General features: G+C 50.6%; 1 protein-coding gene across 2 annotated transcripts in view; it reads left to right on the top strand.

Annotated features, from left to right (window-relative positions):
• Positions 1-7,167: 7,167 nt before the first annotated feature.
• Positions 7,168-8,244, top strand: part of KCNJ1 (potassium inwardly rectifying channel subfamily J member 1) — a 28,923-nt gene continuing 27,846 nt past the window's right edge. For both annotated transcript variants that reach the window (XM_045555415.1, XM_045555413.1), the window contains exon 1: positions 7,168-7,362. The gene's annotated coding sequence lies outside the window, so the exon portion shown is untranslated. The remainder of the gene's footprint in view (positions 7,363-8,244) is intronic.

The following is an 8,244-nucleotide window of genomic DNA, read 5'->3' as shown; positions in this document are numbered from 1 at the left end:
CATGACCTGCCCGGTGTATTTACACCTTGTTATGTTTGTGACTGTCTTCTCCCCTACACAATGTCCAACTCTTGAAGGGCAAGGCAGTGTTTTACTAATCTTTGTGACTGCCAAAGTACCTAGCATAGCGCCTTTTACTTAGTAATATCCTCAAAAAGCTTTAGATGAATTAAATGGAATCATCAAAATCCTCCCTTCATTCAATTTCGTTCCTTTTCTAAAGGAAGTCCCTTGACCTGGAATTCTTAGCGAGGGATGTGCTCCCAGCTTCAGGGCAGGCAATGTTCCGGGGGAGCGTTTCCATTTCCCGCCTGTGGCTTCCTCAAACCCTTCAGCTGTGACACGTGTGTAACGACGCTCTTTCTCATCGGCTCAGTGCATTATCTAGTTCTTCTCTGCAGCAAAAACATTCAGATTTACCGTCACTCTTTCACCAGACACTGGCTCTCAAGAAATCAAGCCTCAAAGACAAAATAACCCATTCCAGCAGAGTCCCCGTCCTGCTGCACGCAGGAGCTGGGAGGGCTGTGGGTGACGCGTTCTGCTTGTGGTAGACAGGCACTCACAGGGGTCCCCAGGTGTAGAGGGTGGTGGCCTGGGACTCCTCATGCACAGATGGGAGACAGCTTGTAGGTCTGTGCTCAGGTGAAGCAAAGATTTCAAGTCAGTTTGAATAGCATGTCAACGAGCTTGTTTTGCAGAACGCATGAGACTGTGGTGATAGAGTCATGTATCAATGGCTCTCTCCAGGGGATGCTGCGTGCCCCTCCTGTCTGCCCCTCTCGAGCTGCCAAGGATGTCTTCCACATTGCCAAACAAGACCCCTTCTCTCAGCGTTAGAGTCAAGGAGAGGAAAATATTATCCACCAGAAAAAAATCACAACCATATGGTTCAAATACTAACGGCATCAGCTTTGGAGCTGAGCTTCTGAAAAATGTCCCTGCCCGCAGCCAAATGTTGGGAGGGCCTGCGGGAGAGAACGGGGCCAGATGCCCAAGTGCAGGTGATGATGACAGCAGTAAATGGGGGATCCACCCGCCTTTTCTTCCACCCACAAGGGAACGCTGGGTGAAAACACCCCCGAGCCAGTCCCTGTTAGTTACCACGCTGTTCTCACCTGGGGAAGGTGGCAGCTATGCCCAGGTTGGGGGACGTGAACTATGGCTCAGGGCAGGTCAAAGGCGCCTTCTGAATAGCACAGAGACCCACCACTGGTGCATTTGCTCTGTCTTGCCTAACTTGTATTGCATTGTAAATTCTTCATAGATAAAAATGGACTGTGCCTTTTAAATTTCTTCTTATTAAAATGATGTACATACAAAGTCTAAAAGGCTCTTGTTCTCACTATCTTCTCTGTACCTCCCTTCTCTTTATCCTCCCCATATAGCTAGATCAAAAACTTTATTAGATCAAGACTCAGTGTTTACATTCTTATGACTCTTTAAATATTGTTCACAGCTGAGCCAAGTTAGTGTATGATAAACACATTTTCTCTCCTTTATAAATGCTTGCTTTTAGTGGCGTTAACAATTTTCTTGTTTTCTCTACCTACTTCTCTATATATGTCTGTCACTGATTCAACCTGGAAATCTCCTTCAGAACCACAAACCTCCTCTTAACACACATCAGCAACTTGGCCTTCCCATTTTCCCTGAGAGGCAGCCACCCCTCCTTGCTGTTCTTGGGCCAGCTGGGAGGTGTCCCCTGAGGTGGCCCTGCACTTCACCCAGGCAAGCCTCTTCCCTTGCTTGTGCGGGGGTCCCTGTGTCTGGGATTTCTTATATCCCACTTTCTGAGTTTGTTTTCTTTTGGATGGATGCATCTTCTAGTAATTTCCCAGGGAATGGTCTGAGAAGTAGCATTTGAGTCTTGCATATCTGAAATTTTCTTTATTCCACCTGCACATTCTGTTGAGGGTTAGACTGGTAGCAAATCATTTTCCCTCACAATTTCAATTTGGAATTGCTCCCCTGTTTTTTGTAGCATCCTGTGTTGCTTTTGGGGTTTAGGTGCCCTTTTGTGGTTCACAATAGTTCATAATCATTTTTGTGCAATGTATTCCTCTTGCTTTATTGCCAATGTTTTAAAATATCATAAAATTGCCTTGATGTGGGTATTTAAAATTTTTTTATTTTGGGGTCTTAGTAGGCTCATCCAATTTGGAAATTTGTGGTCTTCAATTGTGAGAAATTAAATATATACATATATATAATTCTTTCTTAATTTCTCTCCTATGTTTTTTCAGTTCCTTCTTTCTGGAACTTGCACCTACTAGTCTGGATCTTCCAAGAAGCGGATGCCAGGACAGGAGGAAACATGAAAGAATTTTTTGCAGGGAGATGGCTGTGAGAGAATGTGGGGAGGGGACCCTGGGGGGCTGAGGGGGGCTGGGGCAGTAAGTCTGTCCCCTGTGAAGGAGAAAGGGAAGGTTGGAGGGATACCTGCTAGGTGACCCTATCCTGGGGCTTTTGTCAGAGAGTTCTACCTCTTCCGGGAAGTAGCCTGTCTTGGTGCCCCTGCCTCCCTCTGTCAGTGGCTCGGAGCGGCCCACAGGGCTATGGCCTTGGAACAGAAGCTGGGAGGGTTTCAGCAGGTGTAGCTGGAGGCTGGCCAGGTTCATTCTCATGGCTGCCGCATCAAATTGTCATGTGGATGCTAAATCTCCTACACTGATTCTGCGCTTTCGTTATCTTTCTCTCCTATCATTGCTCCTTAAGAATACTGGGAGGTTTTCTCAGCTTTGTTTTTCAATTATTTTACCTGCTCTAAGAATTTAAATTTCCAAGTACTCTTTCTTGTTCTTGGACTCTTTTTTTCCTAGCTTCCTGTTCTTGTTTCATGTCTATAACATCGTCTCTTCTCTCTGGAGATAAGTGTGGATTTTAGAAATCTATTTTGCTCCCTGCTTTGTCTCTGTTTACTCCAGGTTCCCTTCGTGTGTTTGTTTTGATCTTTCTATTGCATGTTAGAGCCTTTCCTCAAATGTCTGATGACCCTTGGCTGCCTGTCATGTCAGAGAACTGCACTAAGAAGCTCACTGGGAGCTGTGAGGAAGAGGACTGCGTTTGATGCCGCCAGGTGGAGGGACTCTCAGGTGTCAGTACCAGGAGGCCTTCCCTCTCAGCCCATTGAGTTTTCCTAGAGAGCCTTCCACTGCACGGCCGTGTTTAGGCACCTGGGCGCTGAGCAGAGGAAGAAGGTCATGGGTCACTCTCACAACCCCTTCTGTCTCCAGGACAGCACCTGGCACCCAACCCTAAGCTATGAAGAACCCAAATTCATACCCTTTCTGGTTTTCTCCAGAGTAAACCTCAAAGCCTAGGCTAGGAATCTGTTTCCTACAGAGGCTTTCAACAAATTTTCCTATTTGCAGCCCCAAACATGGGCCCTGAATGGGGCACCTTTCCTACCTGCCTGGCCCGTGCCGCCCCTCGGCGGTTGAGAGCCGGTGGCCTGCTTCCTGTGGTCTTCTCCCTCCGTGTGCCCCGGGCACAGCTCTTGCTACTTTGTGCTGTTCATTTACTTTCTAGCTTCTTAAATTTTGTAAAAATGTCTTGACGGCTATTGTCTCTCTTCCTATCTCTTTGTCTTTGTGGATTTTTACCCCTTTGGTTCCTTTACTCCCATTTTTGTTGAGATGCAAAAATAAACATTTGTTTAATCCACCAAATTTTCATCTTAAAATTCTTTTTAATTCCGGATTCCCTAAAAGATGAATTCAGGGCTTTGCATAGAATATATGCGATATCACAAAGTGTACAGTTAACACTGCTTGCTAAGCCACCAGAGCAGAATCGGGACAGAGGCCCAAACCTCCATTCACACGGGGAAATTTCACCCACCTGTGGCCAGTCGTCTCCATGAGGCAGTGGGTGGGAAGCGTCCCCGTCGCAGGTGGGCCTGAATCTGAACTCCTGCTTGATTACACACCGAATGTGTCCCCAGAGACAAGTGTCTGGTTTTTTTTTTTTTAAATCTCTGTTTTTCCATTGGTTAAAATCAAGCTCATCCCAAAGGTTGTTAGGATGAACCTCAACAAATGGTCTAAAGCTCACAGCGCAGGCCGGGACTGTTGCCTTGTGAGTTTTCTTCCTTTCTCTCTCTCACCGGGAAGAACTGGCCTTGGTAGCTTTCTGCAGTTGCTGCCCTCGCCTGGGTTGTCGTCAGTGCCACCCGCTCCTGCCACCCAGCGCCCGGCTCCACTCTGCCAGGTCCTGCCCGCCCTGCCCCTGCCCCTGCCCCCGGGTCCTGCCCTTTGTGCTGTGAGCGGGAATGTCTCATCTTCCCCTGAATCACACAGACACCTCCAAAGGCTCTTGGTTTATCCAAATGTCCCCTGTTGGAGTATTTGTCACGAACAGGATAATATCCACGCAAAGTTCCAAATTTCCTTAAAGAGAAGGAAAAGCACTGGGTTGACGTGGTCCTTACGCAGGTACAGAGACGGAGGCTCCAGGCGGAGTGCGAACTCGCTGCGAGTCAGGAGCGCGGGGGACAGCACACGGGGACAAGGACAGGGACAGGGGGGAGCCGCTCTCCTTACTCCGCCACACACCGCCGCTCAGGGGAGGACACGGCAGAGGTGCGGATGCAGCAGACAGGGACCCTCAAGCGCGGAGTTTCTTTGAATTCCTTGGTGAAGACCCCGGGTAGGGGGAAGGACCGAGAAGGCAAGGAGCCAGCCGGCTGGTTTTGTGGCAAATGTAGATTTCCACCAGGGCGGACCCCTTGCTGCTCATTGTGACCTGCATTGTGACAGCCGGGGAGCAAGAGATGCGCCTGACCCGCCCTCTCGGTTGCTTAGCAACAGGCCTCTTCCCACTCCCAGCTGGGCTGCAGGGGCCAGAAGTGGGGACAGGAGCAGGGACAAGAGGGGGACAGGGGTGAGGCAACCACCCCCTGGCACGGCCGTGAGAGGCTCTGGCTCTGTTGTGCAAGAGCACCCGCCTTACACATGAGTGAGACTGTGTAGGAAACGTTTATTTCCCTCATTTGGGGTTGGTTCTGTACCGTCAGAATCGACGCCTTCCTGCCAGAGGTGCACGTTTGTGTTTCCGCAGCCGTCTCCTGGGTCCCGGGAGGAAGAGCCGTGCCGCGGCCACACTGCTGGGGGACTCAGACGGCCGCCTCGGGGCCTCTGCTGTGGACATCAGGGCCCTTTCCCGGCTGTCTGTGGGGCCCCGGGGCCTCCCCTGCCAAGCCAGGCCAGGTGCTCTGAGAAGCAGACACCAGGATGGGATTAAAAGTGTAAAGATTTTATTGGGGGAAGTGCCCAGGTGACAGAAAACCAGGAGGAAGCCGGGGGAGCTGCCAGACAGCGATTCCAGGCTGACCCTGGGTGGAGGCCAGAGGGCGGGCAGGTCCGGAGGGGCGTCCCCCTGCTGCCGCGGCAGAGGAGTGCTCCAGCCAAATCACCCTCAGAGGAGCCGTCTCCCCCGGGGAGTGGCCTCCATCGTGTCCTCCTGTGCCGTCATTTCAGACTGCAGCCCCTAGGCCCCGGACACTGCTCCCCCTGCGTATGGAGGTCGCAGGGCATGTCCTCCAGGACCCACCCCCAGACTTGCTTAAAGGTGGGGTGGGGTGGGGTGAGCCTGGGTTTGGGGACTCAGGGTCAGGTGAGCGGCAGTGAGGACTGGTGTGCCCACAGGGAGGCCGGTTCGGAGGGGAAAGGTCGGGTCTAGCACGAGCCTGGGATCTCTCCGGCTGCTGCTCCCCAGTGTAGGCACCCCCCCACCCCCCACCCCCCGCCGGCCTTCACGTGGGAAACGGGGCCGTGAGCAGTTTTACTCACACCCATGCCTTAGTCTGCTTGTGCCGCTATAACAAAATACCTGAGACTGGGTAATGTATAAACAACAGAAATTTATTTTCCACCGTTCTGGAGACTGGGAAGGCCAAGATCAAGGCACCGGTATGTTTGGTGTCTGGTGAGGGCCTGGCCTATGCTTCTGACATGGCACCTTGACCTCTGTGGCTTCACATGGTGGAAGGCGGAAATCTGTGTCCTCGCAACAGAAGAGAATGAACCCACTCCCTTGAGCCCTTGTATAAGGGCCCTAATCCCCTAGTCATCTCCTAAAACCCCCCACCTCTTAAAACTACCACATGGTAATTAAGTTTCAATATAGAAACTTTTGGGACACATTCAGGTCATAGCATCCTACTACATTCTTTCTCCTCTGTAACAACTGGTTATAAGTGTTTGAAAACAAAATCTCCTTTTGTCATGGAACTTTGCGTCGGTTCCCGTTTCATCCCCTCTGTGAGCACCGTGATGCCTCAGCCCTCCCGCTCCACGCAAGCTGTGGGAGCCCCCAGCGAGCCGACTCCAAGCCACAGTGCCCCTCTGATGTGCCTCTTGTCCTTTTCATCGCTTGGACTCTTGAGTGCAGGCTGATGCCTCAGGTCATCTTGTGTGGTGTTGAATGGAGAAGGGGACAGACAGTGAAGGGATGTCACCTGCTGCTGCTCCTGGCAAACAAGGCCATGCCTTGGATGACGTCCTGCTGGGAAGTGTGAGGAGCAGTGAGAAGATGCAGCTCGGGATGTGAACTAAGGTCTCCTCCCCACAGTATGACCCTGGGGGGTGGGTTGGGGAGGAGGAGAGAAAGCTCAGGCTTAGAGCTCGCTGACTTTCAACAGTGTTTACTTAATGACAAGTGCCTTACACGTGTTTTCTCACTCGTTCCCCACCATTGACCTCCAGGAGTGAGAGCTAGAAGCTGGGTGACTAGCCCCAGCAGTGCAGTTTGTGGAGCAGGGTGTCAACCCCACCTGTCCACAGCAAAGTCTGTGCTGTAGAGCTCTGCATTGTTCTGGGATCACGGTGACTGAGGAAGTGCTAAGGTAGGGTCAGCCTGACCTTCTAGAGCCACCAAGTGAGTTACTGGGAGAGACTTTGGAGGGGCTTTTGGGGGACCTCCAACTCCCTGCCTTGGAGCATCCCGCCTGTGTGCGTGTGTGTGCAACCTCCTGCATTTGACTCCAGACACTGTCAGCGTGAGCACACTGGCCTTCCGGTTCCAAGCCATGGCTCCATAAACAAATCTTTCTTAATTAGCCTTGGCAGCTCAACACCTTTGGTGTATTGAGCCCATTTAACTGCCACGCCCACTCTTGTTGGATCTGGTTATAAAGTAAACTATGTTCTTTGAGAGCTTTTGCATACAGATGAGTCAGCAGCCGGTCTGAGCTGACCCACAGACTCATAAAAACCAACAGGGCCTCAGGTACCCTCACTGGGGACACCCAAACCCTTGGATCAAAGGTGCAAGGACTTGATCACATCAAGAATCCAACTGCTTTCTTGGGGACCAAGAAAATGAGTTTTTGTCTCCACATTTACTCTGGCCATCCAGGAGGTAAGGGGAGAAACACCTCATTGTCTCTTTGTAGAAAAAAGAAGTTAATTCTTATGAAAATTTAGACCTCTTTTTCCTACCTCAAATCTGGACAGACTTGTTCATCCACTGCCAGGGGATAAAAGCGCATTGTAACTCTCTCACCTGATGCGCTTGACCTGGTTACAGGTGGATTACTGGCTGTGAGCTGCACCCTGACTTCCTAGGGCCATCTCACAGCCCTGGAGCTGAAGAGCAGTTACAGTTCTTGGCTGCATCGTTCTTGGTTCCAAAGTCTTCCCCTCTTGGCCTTAGAGATGAGCATAAGCCTTCTATCTCCCATGACACCCTTTCAATTGCTGCAGGATTTTGTCTAGTAGCAGAACATCTCTCAGAACTCTTCCATCTTTAACATAGAGGATAAAGATTCTAGTGGGGTCTATTATGGAAAAGGCTTTTCTGGAAATGGCAAGTGTTAGCAAGACATTTCACTTACTTTCACCAAAATGCCTTTACTGCATTTCCTGGCATAGCACTTTATGGAGTTTTGCACGATTCTGAGTACATTTGCATTTCTCAACATTTGCACAGCTCCCTAAATACTGGAATGACAAGGGCTCTTTCCCAGTGAACACCAACTGTTTGCTCCGCTCTGGACAGGCAGGGAGCCCCTTCTCCAATATCTCTATCTTACAGATTCTCTGCACAGTTGCTCTAAAGAAGTTGGTCTTTTGCAGTTGGCAAGCTTTAGGAAAAATGGTCGTTTTTTCCCCCCACCTTTAGTTGAGCACACAAAATGGGCAAAACATAGTGATTGTGGTGAAGACCTGTGCTAGACAAGAGCTTGCCAGACATCCCTCTGCTGCAGGAGCTGCCCAGTCCCCGTGGGTCCCTCCAGCCTCA

Source organism: Lemur catta, chromosome 7 (assembly GCF_020740605.2).
Source record: "Lemur catta isolate mLemCat1 chromosome 7, mLemCat1.pri, whole genome shotgun sequence".
Lineage (NCBI taxonomy): Eukaryota > Metazoa > Chordata > Mammalia > Primates > Lemuridae > Lemur > Lemur catta.
This window is presented reverse-complemented; position numbering and strand designations above follow the sequence as displayed.